Source organism: Catharus ustulatus, chromosome 8 (genome assembly GCF_009819885.2).
Source record: "Catharus ustulatus isolate bCatUst1 chromosome 8, bCatUst1.pri.v2, whole genome shotgun sequence".
Classification (NCBI taxonomy): domain Eukaryota; kingdom Metazoa; phylum Chordata; class Aves; order Passeriformes; family Turdidae; genus Catharus; species Catharus ustulatus.
In genome coordinates, this window is record NC_046228.1 from 31,734,296 (window position 1) to 31,756,709 (window position 22,414).

General features: G+C 47.4%; 1 protein-coding gene across 5 annotated transcripts in view; it reads left to right on the forward strand.

Moving 5' to 3' along the window:
* The window catches only part of SGMS1 (sphingomyelin synthase 1), an 85,637-nt gene that overhangs the window by 13,730 nt on the left and 49,493 nt on the right, over nucleotides 1-22,414 (forward strand). For 2 of the 5 annotated variants that reach the window (XM_033066604.2, XM_033066608.2), the window contains exon 2: nucleotides 9,366-9,481. The gene's annotated coding sequence lies outside the window, so the exon portion shown is untranslated. Of the gene's footprint in view, nucleotides 1-8,073; nucleotides 8,156-9,365; nucleotides 9,482-21,923; nucleotides 22,226-22,414 lie in introns of those variants that run through there. The other 3 variants (XM_033066607.2, XM_033066611.2, XM_033066606.2) reach the window with 2 other exon arrangements.

Genomic DNA, 22,414 nt, shown 5'->3' on the forward strand with positions numbered 1-22,414 from the left:
TTTTGTGCCTGGTGCAGGACTTGCTGCCCAGGTCTCACTGTGGCAGTCTCTTGCTCTGATGCATACCTGTGGTTTGGTTACTGCCTTTGGTTCAAGTAACTTGGAAAGGAGTTTCAGTGACTTCTGGATACTCAGAGATTTCCCTGCTCAGCCACCACTCAGGAGTCAACTGCTCAATGTTCCTCCCCCATACCTTACCCAGCTTGTTCAATCCTGTTTTTTCCCTGTGAAGCAAGAGACAAAAAAGTAGCATTTGCTGTAGTTCACAAGGCTCACGAATGCATTTAGGTTGGAAAACACCTCCCAGACCATGGAGTCCAAGCTGTGCCAGATCCCCACCTTGTCACCAGTCCAGAGCACTGAGTGTCCTCCCTGGGCAGCCCCTGCCCACCCTTTCCAGGAAGCTCCTGGTGTCTGACCTGACCCTTCCCTGGCACAGGCTTTAGGATGGTGACAGTCTCTGTAAGCAGCTTGTGCCTGCTGGGAAGCCACATGAGAAGGTGACATCCATGTGCCAGTACAAACTTTGGCTCCAGAAATAGTGTGAGGTGAAGATGTAGCTGTTTTAACAAAACATGAAGTGGAAATTCTTGGTGTTTCCAAATTTGCTTGCAGCTGTTGTGCCTGTGCCCATCCTTCCTTTCCGTCCTGCATCAGGAGTTAGGACCTAAAAATAAATTGTGTTGTGCAGAGGAGTGGGAAATGAGACAGCAGCACTGATTACAGGTTTTATTGCTGTGTGTGTGCCCTGTGCTGAGACTTTCTGCTGGTCAGGGAGCTCTAGCTGGGGCTGGGCAGTGCAGGCTGTCATCACCCAACTGGGACTGAGGTAATGCTCCTCTGCTCTCTGGCCTGCTGTTAATCCAGACCCCAAATTAAAGAAAGCAGGATTTGGAGAAGGCAAAATGGTTGTTACAGTTTCCCTGGAATGAGGATAACCCTTGCAAATCTCTGAAATAGAATGGAACAGATTTATTTTCTGTGGTGCCGTGCTCTGCAGGGGCTTGGAAAGGTCTCAGGTGATGTGGCCATGAATTGCTCTGTCACCAACTGAAACCAGTCAAAGGGCACTAGACTGATGACTTCATTGGACTAACTGGGATGGTTGTGTCATTTCACTGGTGTTTGGAGAAGCAATGGAGTGGACATTGAGACCTGAAGGTCACTTTTGTACTCCAACCTCTTTGTCTGCTTTAGTGTTGACAGTAAATTGATCAGTACAGAGCGGCTTTGCCTGTTGCTTTTTGTGCTTTGGCAGCAAGGACTGAAATCTCTGTTTCATCTGGCAGCTGGCCCCAGCTCTGGTGCCTCTGGCATGATGACTTCCATGTGTTTCAGAATTAGGCATCCTCTCCCCACAGGTCTGGAAAGCTCGTCTTTGGACTAAGGGGGAGAGAGATCTCCTTTTTAAAGGTGCCAGGGCCTTGTGAAACCTGGTGCTGCTACGTGAATCTTTTGGTGTACAAGCCTGCCTTTCTGCCCCTCCAGTGCTCTCAGAGGTGTAAGGCAATTCTTTCCCCTCCTTTTTTAATTTCCCTTAAACTAAGCCTTGAGGATGTTGTGTGACTTGCTGGTTTTGTAGCCTGTACCTCAGGATGTGCTGAAGTTGGGTTGATGTTAGGTTGATTTAGGTAAACCAGCTAATTTTGGCACTTAGCGTGCCTGGTGTAACTGTTTTTCTCCCAGGTGTAAGAAAAAAATGGGAAATAAAGTCTGGTTTAAAATCACACCAGGCAAATTCCAAATTGGAAGACAGTAGGAGTAAGTGAAGGTTCATGTGGGTTTTTTTTCTGTTTATACTTGGTTGATTCTATTTTTGCAGTAGAAAGAGATAAGTCCATTGATTAATTAGGAAGTTTATGGATGTAAGGAACTGGTGCAGAACCAGCTGGTGGTTGGGAATTCCCTGCAAGGAGGAAAACAACAAAACCTTATCTCAAGAAAAACATGGACGTGGAGCTCTGGGGTGGTGAGCCTATAGAGATAGATGAGGAGACAGCACAGGAAAATGCACTAATTGATAACTGCTCCAGAACCACTAGAGTGGGAGATAACTGTCCCCTGCCCTCTCCAAAAGAATTCCCCAGGCTCAGAAGCCTGGCCTTGGCAACAAGGTCCAGCACATTTTATTTCCTCTGCTGAGACAGGGATCGTGTCTACAGCAGCCTCTAAATGAGAAGAGCTTTGAGCTGGAAAACGAGCAGATGCTTTTCTGCTTTTAGGCAATAACATTCTTAATATTCCTGCCTTCCAGTCCTGTTCCCCTGGGATAACTGGGATGAGCTGAATTGTGATGGTTCTCTGACTGTCGTGCTTTTGCCTCTGGTGACCACTGTGGTTGATTTCTCTTGTCTTAAACAACAGCCTTGCTGAGTGCTTGGGGCAAAGTTGTATTTTAGGGTGGGTATGACTATTTTAAGACTGGAGGACAGCAGGTGATCTGCAGGCTGGCTGGATTTCACTCCTGCAATGGAAATTGTGGGCCACAATTTCTGCAGGGAAATCCCCTTTATTTTGATAGTGGTTTTCTGAAGTTGCTTACTGGGGAAGACTACATAAGTTTTGGGTTTCCCTGCTGCACCCTCAGGTTTTTCCTACTGCTTGATCAATTATCTGCTCTGAAAAGAGTGAGCAAGACAGAAATGACAGCCTTGCTTCATCCACAGCCTTGCTGTGACAACCCTTTGCAGGCCATTACTGAGAGATTACACTGTGTTTGTAGCTTTGCTGTAGCTAAATAGTCTTTCATAGCTGGAAAGCCTTAAGGAAAAAAAATTCTGGCAATATCTGTAGGAGTTGCAGTTCTTTGCTGTGCAAATGCCGAAATCTACATCTTGCTTTAATGTTTCTCAGAGCTAAAATATTTTTGGATAAACAAAGCATTTCACATACTGTTTAAAGTGCTTACAGGCAACCTTTACCCTCCGGAGTGGAATGCAGCCATCGGGAGAAGTGCAGTGGGAACAAGGACCTCTAACAGAGTTGATGGCCAGGAGTGGGATGGAGTGGGGCAACATGTTGTATCTAAATGTCAATTTTGATTGGCATATCACATTCTAAGCCATTTATTGTATGAAAAATTACTGGCATCCATAACGAGATCATTTTTTATTTATGGAACAATCTGCAGTTGGATTTTCTCCCCCAAATTTCCATGGGATATTGCTGGGAAAGTAAGTAGGAGCAGCTAGAAATGTGCTGGAAAATTGTAGTATGGCATCTTAGTATCATGGAGGGACCTACTGAGAAAAAGTCTGCTTTGCTTCCAGAGGAGAAGCACATTTCTGGTATTTGTTATTTTACGATAAAGAAGTTCTAAAGTCTCTCCCACATGTTACTGCAGAGGGGAAGAGTTTTTCCCAGCCAGGTGTCTGTGAGAGAGCAAACCCTCCCAGCTTGTTAGGCAGTAGTGGAAACATAGCTGTGTGGCCTGGGAGCCAGAAACAAGGATTTCTTTGCACCCCCTCTGATTGGGAAAGGTGGGATGTGGCAGGAACTGGAATCCCAAAGAATGGGCAGTGGCACGTAGAGTCCTCTCTGTAGGGAAGTGTGGGGAAAGCTGAGCAGCTATTGGGGTGAGGCATTCCCAAAGGGTTACTAAATCCATGCTCAGGAAGCTCCTGGAGCTGAAAGTAGCCAAAGCCTCAGGCAGAGCCTTGTCTGGGGCAGCTGAGCTGCTCTTAAACCTTGATTTAACTGCTACAGCTGAGCAGTTTTGAGGGTTAGGGTTTAGGTAGTGGTTTTTTTGCTTCCTCCCTGTGTTTTTGCTTGTTTGGGATTTTTCTGTTTTATGAGGCTATAAAGAAAATAAAAACTCTAAAGCTTGGAGTGACTGACTTTGAGGGTTGTAACAGTGGAGGCAAAACCCTAACTTTTTATTGAGTGTTGGCAGCACAAAAGGGAATCTGCAAAAGGCTCTTTCCCAGAGGTGCCATGGGAGCCATACTTTCCCTTTTTCCATTTTTCAGCCTTTCTTTGATGGAGTTCTCCTGAGCAGGTGAATTGCAAAGGTTAGGATGGGATTGCTGCATGCCTGAAGTTTGCTCGTCTGTTATCAGTGCAATTATTGTGCAAATCTTCACTTTAGATGAGACCCACATATGAATGTAATGATATTTTAAGAGCTCAGAGAAGCCTCCTTTATAAATTTAAGTGCCACCAGCACATTTTTTATTCTCAGAAGATCTTTTAACTGCTGCAGTAACTTGGGGAAAACCGCTCGGGCACATTGTGAGGTGTTTGCCACTTGAGCAGAATGTGTTTAGGTGTGTTTTTTTCCACTTCACTGGAGCTCTCAGGGTGCTTCCTGGAGCAGGTTGTTTTCAGCTGTCCTGAGAAGTATCCCCTGGCCTCCCTGCCCAGGAGAACCACAGCATCCTTGTGGAATTGGCCATGCTCCAAGTGTCCTTGGAGCAAGCTCCGTGCTGTGGTGATGCAGGGCGGCCAACAAAGGAGACATTCAGTCACCAGCTCAGGATCTTGTTCCCCCTGAGTCTGGACTAATGCTCTTAACCCTGCTGGGGCTGAAGGAACAGCCAGCAGATCTGGGCTGGTGCCCTGCTCCTTTCCTGTAGGCTCTGCAGGCTGTAAATGGCTCTGTCTCTCCTCTCTGCCCATCCTCCCTTTGGGATCTGCAGGGAAGCACCAGCAGCCATCCTGGCCTCTCTCCTTCTTCCCAGGCCATCACATCACTGCTCTGCAGGAGTCATGTTCCACTTAGTGAAGCCTCATTCTTGTAGGAATTGATCTGATGTTAAAAACTTAGAAATCTTGTGGTTTCTCAACTCTCTGATCCATGAAGACCTTTTTTTCTGAAGCAATTATTGCAGTTTCTGTCTTTGCAATGGCTGAGTTTCAGCTCTTACCTGTTGAAAGGTGGGATATGTTGGAGGTCCTGTTGTTTCAAGGTGCTTGCAAAATGGGAAGAGCTAAATTTAAACTGCTGTGGCTCATTTCTGAATCAGTGGATAGCCTGGCAGGGAGGCTTTTGGCTGCAAAGTCATGGATTTAAGTACATTATCTACAGGTCAAGGCGAACCATTTCTGTCTCTATTTCTTTAGCAGCAGCATGTAGACCAAGCCTGTCATGGAGTCCTCAGCTTTGATCCCATCCTCCTGCAAAACCAGAATAGGTACTAGTCACTGGAGAATGAATGGTTCATGAGATGCCAAACACCAGTTTGATTGGTGAAATTAAACTGTACAATAAGCAGGATGAAGTGGTTCCTTTTGGTGATGGATGACAGGAAACTTTTCTGATGTCATTGCAGTCCCTAACTCTGGTCATTCCCTGAATTCCTTACCCCTACCATGTCTGAATGATCAGACTCTGGATCTTTATCTTGATGTGTCTGGCTGTGAACACCCTGACAGGGCCTCAGCTGTGAGTAGTTGCAGTTGTGTTTCTTGTTATTAATGTTTTCTGACCTAGTCATAACTTGCTTTCTTAAAATTAACCAATCTTTGCTTTTTCTCTTCAACGTATTTGAAGAATCTGGGGAATTCTGAACATCTCACCCTTTGGGGACAGTTGAAAATATTGTGTGTCACCAAGTCACTTCTCAGTATCTAGGCATCCATGCAGGGCAAACATTTCCATGTGTCTCTGAGGCATTTCGCTCCCTAAGGGGTGAGAAGAGTCATAGCTAGCAGCAGTGGGGCCGGGTTTGTGGAGAGGAATGGGCCCTGGAAGGTGTTTTTTTGGAAGGATGAGCAACAATAAAGTGGGGGAGGAGGTCTGGAAACAGGAATTATTATTTTGGAAACAGGGAATGCAGAGGTCGGGTGTATTCAGGTCACCATGATACTGCAAGAGCTAAAAAATAAAAAAAGTAATCCCATGAACAAATCCTACTAAGTCACATAACTGTGTTGCTGTTGATTTTGGTAACAATTTTTTCACTTTTTGGGACACTAGGAATGAGTATGCTGGCAGGTCTCCTACCAGCTTTCCATGCCCAGATGATGGAAGGGATGTTACTGGGCTGCCTCCCTGAGTTCATCACTGCACTGTTTAGTGGTTCCCTAGTGCAGATCTGTCTACTTAAACCAAATGAGGATCATTCCTTCCCTTTCACATTGCTATTAGCAGGATGGTTTTATTGTCTCTGCAGGAAGAGAGCAGAGACAAGCAACTGTAGATTAGGAACAATTTGCAAAATAGTTCAGTGATTAGCACGCCTGTGGAGATGTTTTTCTGTGTGAGGGCTGCACCACAAATTTTACTGGCTCCCTATGCTCGAAGAATTAACTGTGAGGAGGATTAAAATGACATCTTAGACATCAGCTAAACGTCCTCTCAAAATCCCTAAATCAGTTAATTTGATTTCTTCAATCCACCAGCAGACTGGGTTGGTGAACTTGTGTGAGTGATCTATTTAGGCTGAGTTTCTCCAGAGTATTTTAATGAGTACTTCAGTACTGGTGAAATGGTGCAAAAAAAAGCAGTGAAATATGGAAATACCTGTGCCAGGATGTGAAATGAAGATGCTGCTCAGTCATGGGGGTGCCTTCTTGAAGCAGCAGTCTTCAGCTGGTTAATCCAGCCCTCACAGACATTCCTGATCCTTGCTGGTTAGATGGAATAAGAAAGTGAGACATGAGCCTGCTATTGCTCCTTTTGCCACGGTGCTGCTTGTGTGGATGTAGGAAGTGGGAAGGAAAAGACAGGAGAATCCTCAGCTCTAAAGCTTCACTGATGGACAGCACAAGGACTTCTGTAAAGTCTCCAAAAGTGGCCCTCAGCACTCAGATGTGGCCACTTAACTCTCCTAAATCTGGTTTGCTTGTAATTCCACATGGATAATGAGGGCAGTAGCATTCAGCTGGAAAACATCTGAATATTAATAAGAGGAATCATGTGCTGTCTCTGGGAATCCTGCAGGTCTCTACTGGCTGTAACATCTCCAGATGCATCAGTCAAAGATGGAGCTCCCTCTCTGAGTGTGCTGCAGGCTGTGCTGGGGACAGTGTTAGATCAGGTGCTGGAAAATGGGGAATATTCTGGGAATAAGCCAGCAGAGCTCTGGAGGTGTTTGACTCCTGTTGCCTGGTGGTTCTGAGCTGTGTTGTGACACAGAGAACAAGGCTGCCAGTAACTTCACTCATTAATCTTCACAGCATCAAAACCTCCTGAATTTTTTCTCAGCTGCTGCTGCTCCTGCATAAAGGAAACACTGTGTCTGTCAGAGCAAGGGTGATGCTGAAATAACATCGAGCTGGTCTTGTCTCAGCATCACTCAGCAGCTCCAGGAGCTGAACCCTTTCCACAGGGATATTGAGTTTAGGGAAGCAGACCCTGAACCAGCAGCTCATCCCCCAGCAGAGCAGCAGCCATGCTCTGCAAGCAGAAGGGTCTCCCTCAGGAGAGGGAGGAGTTTGGCATACAGGCTCATGGAAGATAGACCTTCTGTTTTCTGGAAAGTGTATTACCAATGCTGGAGTTGGGCAGATAACACAAGGAAGTGCTCTGTGTGCCCCAGGACAGACAGGAACGAGCTCTAATCAAACCTTGCCACGCAGTCTTGCTGTCAGCCTGGCTGCTAGTACCCAAGCTGTCACTGTGAATTGTTCCTCCTGTCTTTTCAGCAGCCCAGAAATAATTCTGGATATGGCAGGAAGCGTGTCCTTGCAGGCTCTGTATGCCCTGTACTGGAGCTGGGAGGGAGCATCTTGGGATTCTCATGGTGCTCCCAGCAAATGCTGCTGATTCACAACTTGCTCATCAAAAACGTGTGTTTATCCCTGAGCACCAGTTTGTGCTCTGGGAGCCGTGGGAGCTGTCATGTGTGGAAGAGGGGGCACGCAGGGTGGGGAGCTTTCCCTGGCTGATGTACTCCTGGGTCAGGCCCCAGCTTTTGGGGGCTCAGGAAGCTGCAGATAAGTGGGTATGATAAGTTAGGGCAGGCTGCTCTGGTGAGATAATGGCCAGTTATTCCTGGAAACAGGGCTTTCCTGGGGTGGATGACACATCTCATGATCATACAGCAGGCAGGGAAGGTGGCTGGCAAGGCTTTCCCTGGCTTTTCCATGGCTCTGTCCAGATGGACAAAAGCTTTTTGACTTCCAGCCTGTGGAAGAGAAGAATCTTCTGGCCTGCAGGTGGGGGTGACTGGTGTCCCCTTCTCCACAGCACTCAGCTGCATTACTCTTGGAGGTGAGGCAGTGTAAAAACTCAAAAGCAAATTTCCAAGCAATCCTAAATGTAGCTAAAAAAGAGCTTTCTGCTAGAAAGCAGAATTACCAGGCTTCCAGCTGCTTGTTTCCTGGCAGACAGGTTTTTTGGTGCTGCTTCAACAAGCAGAACTAGATTTATTTATCCCTCCTTCCTCCCCAGTTTGTATTTGAGTGGAAATGTATGAATTGCAGTTTTCTAACTAATGTGAATGGAGCAGAGAGGCCTCTGGTTTTCCTTTATGTGAGAGTGAAAGCTGAATTGGAAGAGTCCTATGGAGCACAGCGCTGGTTCTATTCCAGATCTCCACCCTGGTTTTGGCTCCCTTGGAGGCAGGAGGGAAAGGAATGGGTTTGCTTTCCCAGGATGAGTGGTTTGTGTGCTGCTGCTGGCTCTCTTTGGCTGTGCTGCCAGAGGTGGGCACAGGGGTGGGGAGAAATCTGGTCCCTGGGTGCTGCCACCTGAGGATTTTGGCCACGAGCACTTTGGCTTTGCGTCTCTTTGCTTCTTCCTCTCTCCTAAGTGATCCTGGTTCTCTTGTAGCCTGTCAGAAAAGGCTTGCAGCTTTCCTCCTTTGCTCCCCCTCATCACACCTTGTGTGATGCCGAGTTCAGAGCCAGGTCACTTCAGCAGCTCCCTTCAAAGAAAACTTTGAGGTTTATTTCTTTAGTTGGGGCTTCATGTGGCAGTGTTATCCCATGAGTTTTCTGGATTGCTCTTGTAGTTAAGAAGAGGTGCTCTGGGTGTAACAGGGTGATCAGCAGCCTGTTTCTGGCAGTGGGAAACCCATGCTGTTCTGGGGGTAGTGGTCTCCTACAAACCTCAATTAGGCCTGTTTGGACACAAGGATATTCTCTCTTTCTGAGTCCTCTGGGAAATGCTGTTTCCAAAATGTGGCTGCTCTGTCCCTGGAAATGTCCAAGGCCAGGTTGGATGGGGCTTGGAGCACCCTGGGGTAGTGGAAGGTGTCCCTGCCATGGCAGGGGTGGAATGAAATGAGCTGTGAGGTCCCTTCTAAAACAAACCATTCCATGATTCTATTTTAGCATGGCCTTTCCTCTGTATCCCAGCTCTTGTTAGACCTTGAGGTCATCTTCACACTGTAACAACTCCTGATGCTTTAATGAAGGCTTGCTGTTAGCTCTGCCTCTTAAATGTCTTTATTTTTATTTGTTTGGTGTTTTGTTAACAGTGACTCTCATGACTATGTGAGAAGCTGCCAGCAGCCAATCTGAGCTTTGACTCTCCTGTTCAAAATGAGCTTCTAACCTGATGCATCGAGTGCTCTGGCTAGAAAAGCAATCCCAGGTAGGTCAGTGCATCTTGCATTTTGCATTTTCAAGCACATGTCTTTTGGAGTGGTGTCTTCATTCTTTACCTTGTTTACTGTGGCCTGAATTGGGGCAAGTTCTTGTTTTGGACATTTTGGATATTTCACAAATTGTGTAATTTAAGTATTAAATTGTAAAATCTTAGGGAAAGACAGCTGAAAGATCCCTTAGATCAGTTCCTTCTGCCTGCTTCCAGGGAAGGATGAGTAAGAGCAGAACTTGAAGATGTAGATTGTAGATTTGCTCCCAAAACCCTGCTTGTTGTAAGGAAATCTTTGCCCTTCTGGCTGTGGAAACTGGAGTGACACGCTCACTCTGTAGACAGCCAGAGTGGGGGCTGGAATACCTGTGTTCTGTTCCCAGCTCTGGCTTTGACATAGATAAATGACCTGCAAAGAGAAAATAAATGGGGTGTATGCCCTTTATTGCTGCTTGTAGTTGTGCTTTTGTTTTTCAGTAATCCTTTGAAGCTGTGTGAGGATTTGCTGAAAGGCATCTCATAAGATTTGTCGTGGTTTTGTTGGGTTTGATCCATGCTGGAAAGTTTTATGACTGATTGAAGAGCCAGAGGGGAGGTGTAGTGAGAATCAGAAAAAAAGAGTGGAGTTTTCGGGTGTAAAGATTCTGAGAAGGAGTGTTCTAAAGGCTGTTATTTGTTTGTGTGCAGCCTCAGTGTCCAGCACCTTGAGTGAACCAAGTCTCTCATGCTTCCCATTCCTGACTGGGAAATCTTTTGCCTTTTTCCTGCAAATGTTCTGGAATATTAGTGAGCTTAACTGGCTGATTGTGAGAGGCTGTGGTGGGAGACAGAGCAGAAAAGCAGCTTTCAGTTGTGATTCTTCCTAATCCAGCTGAATTCTCCCTGCAGATGCCCTGAGCACATTTGTCTTCAGAAAATTTGGGTTTAGCCCCTCTCCTGTTGCTGTCCCAATATTGCATCTCTGGATCTCAAAGGCTGTATAATTCATGTTCAATGGCTTTTCCACAGAGTCTGTAAGAAATACCACCAGAAATCCTAAGAAAAATGCAGTGACTAAAAACTGCTGAAATTGAGGGAAATAATTTTTTTGCGTGTCACAGGTCAGGTGAATAATGAACAGGTTTTTGCAGTTGTTGCTCTCTGAAAGCTGCCTCTGTGTCAAGGCTGTTCTGGACAAACTGTAATATCAAGGCTTGTTTACACCAGTTGTGATAAATTCCTGCTTTCCCCACCCTTCTTCAAGTCCATCAATATTGGGAGCAGGAGACACTTGGAGCAGACACCCGAAGCTCCTGTCACTGTATTGATTCAGCTTCTGTTTGCTCTGCATCCAATACACAGCCATGATGAATAATGCAGGAATCTATTACTTAAAGTTTAATGCAGCTTTAATCGAGGTTGAACATCAAGAGGTGCAGTGCAAGGAGGCTGCTCTGCTCTGTGCTAAACGGAAAGGATTCAAACCAGGTGTGGTTGGGTCTGTGCTGTTGGGTTGTTCCCTTTGCTCAGGGCTGTGTCCAGTTCTGGGCCCTCCTGGCCAGAGAGCCCTGGAGGGGCTGGAGCGTGTCCAGGGAAGGGAACGGAGCTGGGGAAGGGGCTGGAGCCCCAGCAGGGGCTGAGGGAGCTGGGAAAGGGGCTCAGCCTGGAGAAAAGGAGGCTCAGGGGGAACCTTCTGGCTCTGCACAACTCCCTGCCAGGAGGGGACAGCCAGGGGGGGTCGGGCTGTGCTGCCAGGGAACAGGGACAGGACAAGGGGAAACGGCCTCAAGCTGTGCCAGGGGAGGCTCAGCTTGGACAGCAGGAGGAATTTCTGCATGGAAAGGGTGCTCAGGCCTTGGCAGGGGCTGCCCAGGGAGGTTTGGAGTCCCCATCCCTGGAGGTGTCCAAGGAAGGGCTGGAGGTGGCACTCAGTGCTCTGGGCTGGGGACAAGGTGGGCACTGGGCACAGCTTGGGCTCCATGGGCTGGGAGGGCTTTTCCAGCCTAAAATAATTCTGTGGTTCTGTGGCACAGCTTGTCATTTACGTGCAGATATTCACCTGCAAGTGCCTTGGTGTCTGTGACCTCTGTTTTTTCCTGTGTTTACCTCAATCTGTGACAAGAAACCTTCTGTACTCATGGGGTCAGAGAGCATGTGGATGACTTTGCTGTGATCCAGGGATCTCACAGTGGAGTATCAAGGCACTGCTGTCTCTTCAATGGCTTTTTTTCTTCTTGGTATGAGTATTATTTTTTTAAACAAAGGAAAAACATCCCTTTCATCAATTGTTCCCTTTGCAGAACTTGAGCCTTAAAATAATCCAGGAAGCCTTTTGTTATATAAATATACTCATCCTCCAGCTTGGCACGGAATGTGCTTGACAGAGCTGCTTGCTGAATTCTGTTTTAAACTTGAATTTCAGGGGCTATGAAGGAGAAACCCTGGGCTCAGAGAGCAAAGCAAACACTGATTGCTGTGTAATCATAGTGTAACAGGGACTATTTAAAGCAGTGGAAAGCAGGGGTTTATGCCTGGGACTCAGTTTCTGTATCCCAGTGATTTTTGTTTCAGCTTGTTACAGCCAGGTATGCTCGTACCTACCAAATTTAGCTCCATGGGAAGAGAGCATATGTGCAACCTTTTAAAAATATTCCTGCTTAAGCTGTTTGCTCTAGAGGGATAAAATTGTGTGTGAATACAGCAAGGGCTTGGAATGGTTAACAGTAAATTCCAGTGCAGAACACTCAGGAGTGAGATCTCCCAGTTAAGTGGGCAACAGTTGGCTAGAGCAGATGTTTAAATAGAAAATGAACAAAACATCACCACAAAAAAAAAAAATCCCACAAACTCAAAAATCCATCAACCACAGAAACTCACCGCCCTGTGAATTTTAAATAACCTTTGTTAGAAGTGGTGACTGTTTTCTGAGTGTTGTCATGGGCATGTAAAAGCACCTTGGAGGGAATTTATGAATCATCTAGTTTTATTGTGTCATCTCTAGGCCACACTTTCATTTTGACATTGGCTTTTTAAGTGACACCTTTGGCTTGTCTTGCTGCAAGCTTGAGCTTGAAGCTGCTGCTGCTGACTGAGGAGGTTGGGCTCAGTGGTCTTGGAGGTCTTCTCCAACCTAAATAGTTTGATGATTCCTCCCAACTTTATCCAGGTGCATTCATCAAAACTGTCCCAGAGAAGTGGGGATGCTGAGAGGATGTTGCAGGATGTGTCTGGGTGGTTTTGATACAAACACTGAGTCCACAGGTTGTGTTCCAAGAGCAAGAAGAGTGAAGGGTGAATCCATACAATCCCCCAGGAGTGCCTGAATCCAGTTTGATGTGCTACTGCCTCCTCCCATGGTAATGGAGTGCTAGTGCACTAAGAAAAGAGGGAGGACTCCAAGGAAAGTAACATAGAATCATGGTTTGGGTTGGAAGGGACCTTAAAGCCCATCTCATCCCACCCCCTGTCATGAGCAGGAACACCTTCCACCATCCCAGGTTGCTCCAGACCCTGTCCAACCTGGCCTTGGACACTTCCAGGCACAAAGCAGCCGCAGATTCTCCAGGCAATTACATCTTTGGCACTTATGCAAAACTGAAGGTTTAATGGAATTTTGGAGCAGAGATTTTATATACCCTGTGTTCAATTTGTTGGATCAATTAAATTGGGTTTTAGTAGATTTTCTAGCTGCTTATTCAATGTCTTGGCTTGTTCTGGTGTAGATAATTTCCTTCTTGTCTCCTAATTTATTTGCCTTCAGACATGTAGCTGCTCCTGTATTTCCTGGAAAATGGAAAGGATGTGCTAGCAGGAAATGGTTGCAGTTAATGAAAATAGGCTGTACCTGCTGATGATTAGTTCTTAATGCAAAGAGGGAACGTTCCCTCTCCAGCTTTGTGGCCTGAATTAGCATCTGACTGTTCCTTTGTCCTGAGGCTGGCTCTGAATGACTCCGGCATTGATTCATGGCTTAGGGCCCCCAGTAATAGGATTTCCTGTGAGGGTGTGTCACCAGTCCTTGCACAGGTTCAAAGGGAAAATGGGTTTCCCTCCTGTGTTGCATCCTCTGGACTTGTGCCTCTTGGCTTTAGCTCCTTTTTCTCCCTCTCCAACCTGTGAGGTTTCAGCTAGGATTTGATGCCATCCTAGCTCCTTTCAAGTGTCTCATCATCCACCCAAGGCGTGTGGGGACGGGGCAGGCCGTATTCTTGGGTTCAAGAGTGAACATAAGTACATTTAGTGCTTCTCTGAAAGGCTTTCAAGTGCAGCACTGCTCTTTTGCAGCTCTTTTTGCTTCCTTTGAAGGCTGAGCAGCCGCTGCTGAACTCAGGGCTGCAGTGCGTGACTGCTCCCTTAGCAAGCAGTTAAAACATCAGCTATTACACTGATGTGCAAATGTTATTTTGTGCTGAAGTCATGCTGGAAATAGTTCAAAATGTCTTGTTTATTTGGTTTCACGAGGGGCACGCTGTCTTGCTGAGCTCTAATCTTGTTTTGCTCTCTGCTTTCTTTGCAATCACCAGAGCTGTATTCAAACCAAGCTGAGAGATTTAAGGAACCTCTTGGTCTGCACCCCAGGAGCCACAGACTGAGGGCAGCACCCCTGGGTTTGTGCCTTTTGGGAAGCTGGGTTATTATTCATTAATTATTTGTTATAAATTAGTTGTTTTCCCCCAGCATCAGTCCTTAGATGGATGGAACAGGCTCTGTTCCTGTGAAGAATTAAACCCTCTGCCCCTGTGCTCAGGTGAGACCCCACCTGCAGAGCTGTCCCAGCCCTGGGGCCCAGCACAGGAGGGACCTGGAGCTGCTGGAGAGAGTCCAGAGGAGGCACCAGGATGATCAGAGGGATGGAGCAGCTCTGCTGGGAGAGCTGGGAATGTTCACCTGGAGAGGAGAAGCTTTGGGGTGACCAAATTGTGGTCTTTCAGGACCTGGAGGAGCTAGCTGACAAGAAGCATGGAGAGAGATTTTGGGTCAGGCTCTGGAGTGCCAGGACAAGGGGGAATGGCTTCCCACTGCCAGAGGGCAGGGATGGATGGGATATTGGGAAGGAATTGTTCCCTGGGAGGGTGGGCAGACCCTGGCACAGGGTGCCCAGAGCACCTGTGGCTGCTCCTGGATCTGTGGAAGTGTCCAAGGCCAGAGTGGACACTGGGGCTTGGAGCAGCCTGGGACAGTGGAAGGTGTCCCTGCCCATGGCAGGGGTTGGGATGGCATGGGCTTTGAGGTCCCTTCCAACCCAAATCTTTCTGTGATTCTTTTAAATATCTCTTACTGGATAAGCACTGACTCATTTGTTCATTATTTTAATGAGAGATGCACTTGTTTAAAATGACTCCACGTTTTTTCAGTTTTACTGTTGAGCAGATAATACAGTTATTGGATTCTTGGACAAGATGCTCTGTTTCAGGTCACTCCTTAAATGTTTTTTTCTGTGTTTGCAAGATGCATGAAGACAAAAAGGTTTTTTTCCTGGTCTGTGCTGCCCTGCCTCTGCTGTCCCCATTCCCAGTGAGGAGTTGAAAGGCTGTCAGCAACTGTTTTGACAGATTCTCATGTACTACTTAAGAAGACAGAAAGTTACATCTCATATATTTTGCTGTGCAGGGGTAAATACACAGCAAAGGGTGGGTGAAATATTTGGTATGAACATGCTGAGGGATTTTGTAGTCCCAGCAGAGGATGTCTGCTCTATCACCAGAGTCCTGTGTGGCTGTCCCTTCTGTTCAAATCTTGTGTGCATCCCAGCTACATCCAGGCAGGTTTAAATATCCTCCAGTCCAGAGCATGCTCCCACCTCCACGTTCCTCCCTGCCCTCCCCTACATTGTGGAGCATCCTCACAGCCCTCTCCACACACTGACACATCACTGAATTCCCCAAGCTTTGCTAAGAGTTGCTTGGAAAGGTGATGCAACCTGGGGAGCTCCCTGAGCTGAGTGTGACACATCCAGGAAGGCAGAAAGGTGAGGGACAGGACAGGCTTTGCACAAAGGCTGTGTCATTATCAGGAAATGTTAACGGGGTGGCTTCAGGTGTTTTGTGGGTGCTGATCCAGATTAGCTGAGGCAGCTCCCTGTGCCCCAGGTCCTGGTGGTCAGTGCCAGCAGGAGTGCCCTGCCCTAGTGCTGCTTCCCAAATTCGGGGGCAGCACTCAACTTGCTCTTGATGTTCTGTTATGATTTCCCCACCTGTGTTTTGGTCTCTGTGAAGCTTCTCAGGGAAGGCAGCTGAGTACTAAGACACTGTCTCCAGCTCTGCAGTTTTGCTGATCTGTTTGAAGTCCCCAGACAGTTGATCAGGCAAACTTGCTGCTAAATGGATGATCTAATTCCCAGTGAATGCTGTGATCACAAGCATTACCCTGCATCACAGAAACAATTTGAAAACCAGTGCGTACTCCTCAAGCTGTCAGTTGTCTTTCAGCACCCTCGTTGTGCTCTTTCATCTTTAAATGCTTGTGCTGAAACTCAAATAAACTTACCTGTCAGCAGCTGTAGGAATGTCTCTTCTGTCTCCAGCTCCTTCCTAGCTGTAGCTGGCAATTTAAAAGCTGTTTACAGAGGAGATAAAGCAAGGAGCTCTCTTGTAGCTGCTGTTTCTCTAAATGATTTTTCTTATACTCCAGTAATACTCAACACAAGGTTGTGTCAGTGCTTTGTCAGGGTTGCTCAAAGGCAGCCCATGAGTTCTGTGCTCAGAACCCCTGAGGACATGGGCAGGGCAGGAAGGTGTCCCAGTACAATGGGAAAATGGGGTGGAGAGATGGTCTGGAGAGAAGTGACTTCCTGGAAAAAGAATAGAATGGAGCACCCAACAACCTGACTGCCTGAAGAGTGGCCCCCAGCAGAGGAATGCTGTTTCACAGATACGTGGTTTGAATTTTATGAGGGACAGCTCTTTTGAAACCTGAAATTCACAGACTCATAAAACCATTAGGGTTGGAAAGACCTCGGGGATCATCAAGTCCAACTGTGGCCAATGCCCATCTTGTCCCCAGCCCAGAGCACTGAGTGCCACCTCCAGCCCTTCCTTGGACACCTCCAGGGATGGAGACTCCAAACCTCCCTGGGCAGCCCCTGCCAAGCCTGAGCACCCTTTCCATGGAGAAACTCCTCCTGAAATTCCATGTGGAATATCCAAGAAAGTCTGTTTTTTGTGGACCTGTGTATTCTCTTTCTTCTCAAGCTGGGATTCTAGATGGTAATTTCAGTGAAAGCCCAGTTCTCATCACAAGTCCTTCCTTTCTGTTCCAGCATCTAAAAACTGTGCAGTGGGAGTACCTGACAAATTGCCCCAAGGATCAGCTTTATTTTTACACCACAACCTTGCAAAAAGCAAATCTAACACATTAGATAAGAGAGCTTAATAAAACAGCAAGTTTTTGTTTGTGTCCTTCTGCTTCTTGCTTGTCCAGGAAGCACTGTCCTTGTAAAAGTCATGCTAAATCTGAAGCTCATTCTCTGTCTATAAAAGGGCAAAAACCCACCCATTTTTTCCATGTCGGTGCACTGGTTGTTTAGTTTTATCTGGATAATTCTGATAATCAGCCAGCATCTGTTTCTCTGTGGTAATTTAAGGTGGAGTGAAAATGGACACTTCAAAGCAATCCTGTGTTGTCATTCTGTGAATTTGAGATGCTGAAAACAGGCAGAAAAAAAAAAAGTGTCCCAGCAGGAGTTTAAGGCTACAGCTCTGCCCCTGGGTGTACTGTGAATATTAATGACACAGAACTGTGGGGGCTGTTTGCATCTAAAAAGAGGAAATCCAGATGTGTTGAGCAGGAATCAGGTGTGTGCTGCAAGGTCAGTGGGGCTGGAGAGCAGCAATTGGTTACTAATAAAAAACCAGACCATTTTCTGTGCACTGCCTTAGGGGTCGCTTTGCTGGTGCCACATGAGGAAATAAATATGACCTAGCTATGTGTATATGTATTTATTTGATGTGTATATGTATTTTATTTATTAAAAACCATCTTCCATGAGTGGAGGAGGGCACGTGCACAGCCAGGCATGTGGTTAATTCCTTGCTCTGCTGCTCTGGTGTAAGAAAGGTTTTGGCAGCATCTATTTCAAGATACTCAGAGGTTACTGCATTTTGCAGGCTCTTTCCTGTCTCTGAAGCCTAGTGCTTGTTTCGTGCAACACTGTCAAAATGCAAAATCATGCTTGGTTTTGGGTTTTATTCTGCTCTTTGGAGGCTCTTTTCTGAATTTGGAGGTTCTTTCACTGCAAATAGCTGCAAAGTGAAAGTAGTAAATGAATAAATATTATTAGTGAAGGAGTAGGTAACAGAACAAGCTATGGTAAAAATAATTCTAAAAATCACCTTTTTCTCCATGATTCTTCCTGTCCTGAATCCTCCATCTCCAAAAAGACAAAGGTTCAGCAAAGGATGATGAAGGTGATCAAAGGCATGGAACAGCTGTTGTATAAAAGGAGATAAATAAAATTTGCCTCTTCAACATGGAGCAGAAATGATTGTGAGGGGAAGAAGTGAGGAGAGGAATGTTAGGCAGATTGGGAGCTTTGCATCTTCCAAAGAAGATGCCTTCCTCACTCAAAAAAAAAAAAAACAAAACCACCAAACCAAAAACCAAGGAAGCAATGACCTTACAAAAGGGAAAGCTTTGCTTTTGGTGGTCCCCAGTAATGCTGTGATGTTCTTGGTGGCCAGGATGTTGCTGGAAGATGAATGGTTCAAAGGAGGCTGGATAAAACCCATCCTATTAAAAGCTATTAAAGAAAGTGTCTCCTGGCTCAGGGAACAGTTACTAAATCAGTGTTTGGAGGAATCCCAGTTTGGCTGAGGCTGGAGGGAGCTCAGTGGCACCTGGTGGCCCCTCCCTGCTCCAGCAGGGCCATCCCAGAGCACAGGGCACAGCATTGTGTGCACACAGCTCTGCAACAGCCCCAGGGAGGAGAGCCCAGAGGCTCTGTGGGCAATCTGTTCAGGGCTGGGCACTGCCCAGGGAAGAAGTTGTGCCTCCTGTGCAGGGGGAATTGCTGGGCTCAGTCCCTGCCCGTGGCTCTGGGGCCATTGCTGGGCCCCCGGAGCAGAGCCTGGGCCCTGCTCTGCCCCTCCCTGCACACAGGGACAGCCAGGGCTGAGGGCCCCTCTCAGCTGGGGCTCCTCTCCAGCCTGAACAGCCCCAGCTCCCTCAGCCTTTCCTGGGCACCCAGATGCTCCAGGCCCTTCCTCAGCGCCGCAGCCTCCGCTGGCCCCGCTGCAGGAGCTCCCTGGCCCTGCTGTGCTGAGGATCCAGAGCTGGACACAGCACTGCAGAGGGGCCTGCAGGGCTGGCACAGGGGCAGGATCCCTCCCTGAGCTGCTGCCAATGCTCTTCCTGCTGCCCAGGATCCCATTGGCCTCCTTGGCCCCAGGACACTCTGCTGCCTCAGGGACAGCTCGGTGTCCCCCAGCACCCCCAGGACACTCTGCTGCCTCAGGGACAGCTCGGTGTCCCCCAGCACCCCCAGGACACTCTGCTGCCTCAGGGACAGCTCGGTGTCCCCCAGCACCCCCAGGACACTCTGCTGCCTCAGGGACAGCTCGGTGTCCCCCAGCACCCCCAGGACACTCTGCTGCCTCAGGGACAGCTTGCTCCATCCTCCCCCAGCTCTTTCGCCACAGAGCTGCTCCAGCAGGTCCCCCTCACCCTGTGCTGGTGTCCAGGGTTATTCCTGCCCAGGTGCAGGACCTGCATTTCCCTTGTTGAAAAAGGTTTCACTGTCTGTGTTAAAGTTTTTGTAGAAACATGAAACTTCCTTTTGTAAGCAGGTCAGAAATAACACCCAGCTGTTGTGTAGCTGTGTAACACGGGGGCTATGACCTGGAGTAGCAGATGAAATGTGGGATTTGTTGGCTTCCATACTATTTCCTACTTTTGGTAGGTAATGGGAAACAGGCAAGGAATAGCAAGTGATTCAGGTGATAAAAAGCTGGTGTTTAAGAGCAGATGATAGCAGCACTTGTCTGATTGGGCTGTGTTCCTTTCCCAAAATCCTGCAGTCTGGAGCGTGCTGGGAGCCGGGTGGGTTGGGGTGGCAGTGTGCCAGCTGGTGCTGGGGTAACCATCAGGTTATCCTGCTGCACTGGAGACAGATGGGCCCCAGCATTTCCCTGCACGCTCCATTCCCAGCTTGACACAATGTTTGGGTAGGGCTGGAACGCTGGGATTGCACCTTCACCCAGGGAGGGCAAAGGTTCCTTACACTGCACAGCACTTTTTACTACACACAGGGGGGTTGTTTGGCTGCCATATGGAAGGACTGAATTTCCCTGGAGATTTTGACGTTCAGCAGCGTGTGGGTGTTAGGAGGCTTTGGGAGGTGGAGGAGGATGGAGTTGGAATAATGTCCTTTGAATCAGAGCTGTTTTGATCTGCTAGAAAGAAACTGTCTGCTGTAAAAGGAGGGGAGAAATCCTCAAACATTGGACTACTGTAGGATTTTGTGCAGAAGAAAGACTTGGAGCAGGAGCTGTTTAAGAATTGATCCTGGTCTGAGTGGGGTAGAAACCCAAGTGTGAATGAGCGTGTGTGGGATCCCTGACATGCTGTACACACATGTTCAACAGCCATACCTTGAAAATGGAATGAGGCTCTTGGTTCAGTCGGCTCCAGCCCAAGGCATGGCTGTGTGATAACTTGGAGAGTAAATTCCGAGTGATTTATCTCTCTTCTGATCTCTCTTGAACTCTGACTGCTTGTGTCTGTTGCTGTCAAGTGGCTGCTTCTGTATTTATGAGCAAGGTGGAAACTACTGACCCGCTTTGCCTCCTCTGAAAGGCAAGTGAGTTCTCTCTGAGATGGCAAGGGTGGTATTTCTGCATGTGCTTGGACTAAATTTACCGTAGGGAACTGAAAAGTGTAGATGGTGACGACTGCTGGAAGGGAAAGTGTGTATTTACTGCTTGGTGGCAATAGATTTATAGACAGTTTGGTTTATAGATAAATATTGTTGCCTCTATTTCTGTAGCCATAAGCAGTAGATTTTAAAGCCTAAACTTTGTTATAATCTAGGGACCTTTTTCCATTTTTTTCCCTATCCCATCTGCTGAGTTTTTCACTGGCGGCTGGGGTGTCACGTGGCGCCAGGAGAGCCAAGAGAAGTGACGCATCCCGGTATCCCATGGTAACTCTCCTTTTCCTTCGTTTTTAGCTCGTTTGCTTTGCTCCCAGATAGAATAACCTGCCGCTGGGATTAGGTTGGCTCTGCTCACTCCACGGTGAGGTTGCAGGGTTTTCACTCCGGAAAATGGTCAGCACTCGGTAACCCAAATTGCCCTCTGGAAGGGAAACAAAGAGCGCAACAAAATACAAGGCAGCAACCTCAATCCCAACCAACACCAGCCCCCACCAAGCCCAGAAATCTCCAAGCTCCCCACCCAAACTTCTCAGCATGCAGGGAGCATCGGTGGGAGTTTACTCTTTGTTTGCCGTTCAGGATATTGCAGCTTGTCTGCGAAGTTTCTGCAAAGCACAGATAGATACCCTTCGAGTCAGCTACAGTTGTCACCAAAGTTAATTTGCAATTCGGGTCTTGCAGTTCATACAGGTTTTACTGCTGGAAACTTGTTAGGTGAGGCTTGCTTCCCCCCTCCCCCACTCTTTCTTCACCACCCCCATCAGTTGTTTTTAACCTCTGGTTGCTGTATGCAGTTACTGCCTGCATTTTTGTTAGAAATGTCCTACTTATCCTCCAAGAAAAAAATATGGTTTTGCATTCAGATATGCTGATATTTTTTAGAATTCTGATTATTTTTTTGAAAAAATGGATCATTTGACTGTAGAATCATAAAATGGCTTGTGTTGGAAGGGACCTTAAATCCCATCTCATTGCACCCCTGCCATTGGCAGGGATACCTTCCACTATCCCAAACTGTTCCAAGCCCCATCCAGCCTGGCCTTGGACACTTCCAGTGATCCAGGGGCAGTCATAGCTGCTCTGGGCACCCTGTGCCAGGGCCTCCCCACCCCCTCCCAGGAAACAATTAATTGAAAACCATTTTCTCCTCTATCTCTGTATATCCACTGTAACTTCATTGTATTAAACCAGCCATGGTAGGACTCACTCAGCCTGAAACTCCAGGCTGCAAATAGAGCAGCTCCTCACCAGGGGTAAACAGTGAGTAGAGAGCCCTTGCAGTAGGAGACCTCAAACCTGTTCTTAGATCCTGTTTTCAAACTCTCCTGTGCCTGTTTTCTGTGTGCACTGAAGCACAGCTAAAGCAATGTGTGTCTGGTTTAACTCTGCCATGCCGATTGGATTTTTGCTTTAGGGCACAGCTTTCACAAACCCAATTTATCCTCGGGGAGGAAGAAGAAAAAAATGGTTTTGCTCACACGTAGTCCCCATGTAGTGGAGGAGTCGGTGGTGAAGTTTTTCAGTGTGGCAGGATTTGCATTTGCTGTTGCCACAGCTACAAGTGAGCTCACAGCGTTTCAGTCCCTCAGCCAGGGATGAGCAGGAGTTTTCAGAGTGAACCCAGTGCACCCAGATGACTCATTCTGGTGTGTCCAAGGGCTGGGGAATCACTTCTTGAATGGGAGAGGATGCCGTGGTGTGCGGGGGAGGAGGCAGGAGGTGTAGTCTGAGCAGTTTGGGGCTGCCTGGATTTGGGGCACGAGCTGGGTGATGTGTGCTGGGAACAGGCTGCTGAGCTGTCACCTGAAACACAACCTCCCTGCCGGCATCTGGATGTTGGGGAGTATCCCAGGACTTCTCTGATGTGCTTCCTCTGCCTTTGCTCCAAGCAGGTATTTAGTACAAATCTCTCTTCTAGTCCTAAAGGGTCTGAATTCCCTTTTGTTCTGTTTCAGTTCCGGGCAGTCCATCGTGCTGCCCTGGGTTTGCATGGGGACTGCTGCTGCCTGGCTAAATCCAAACAATAGCCTGCTTGTGGCAGCTGAAAGTGGTGCTGGAAAAAAAAAAAAAAAATCCCTCTT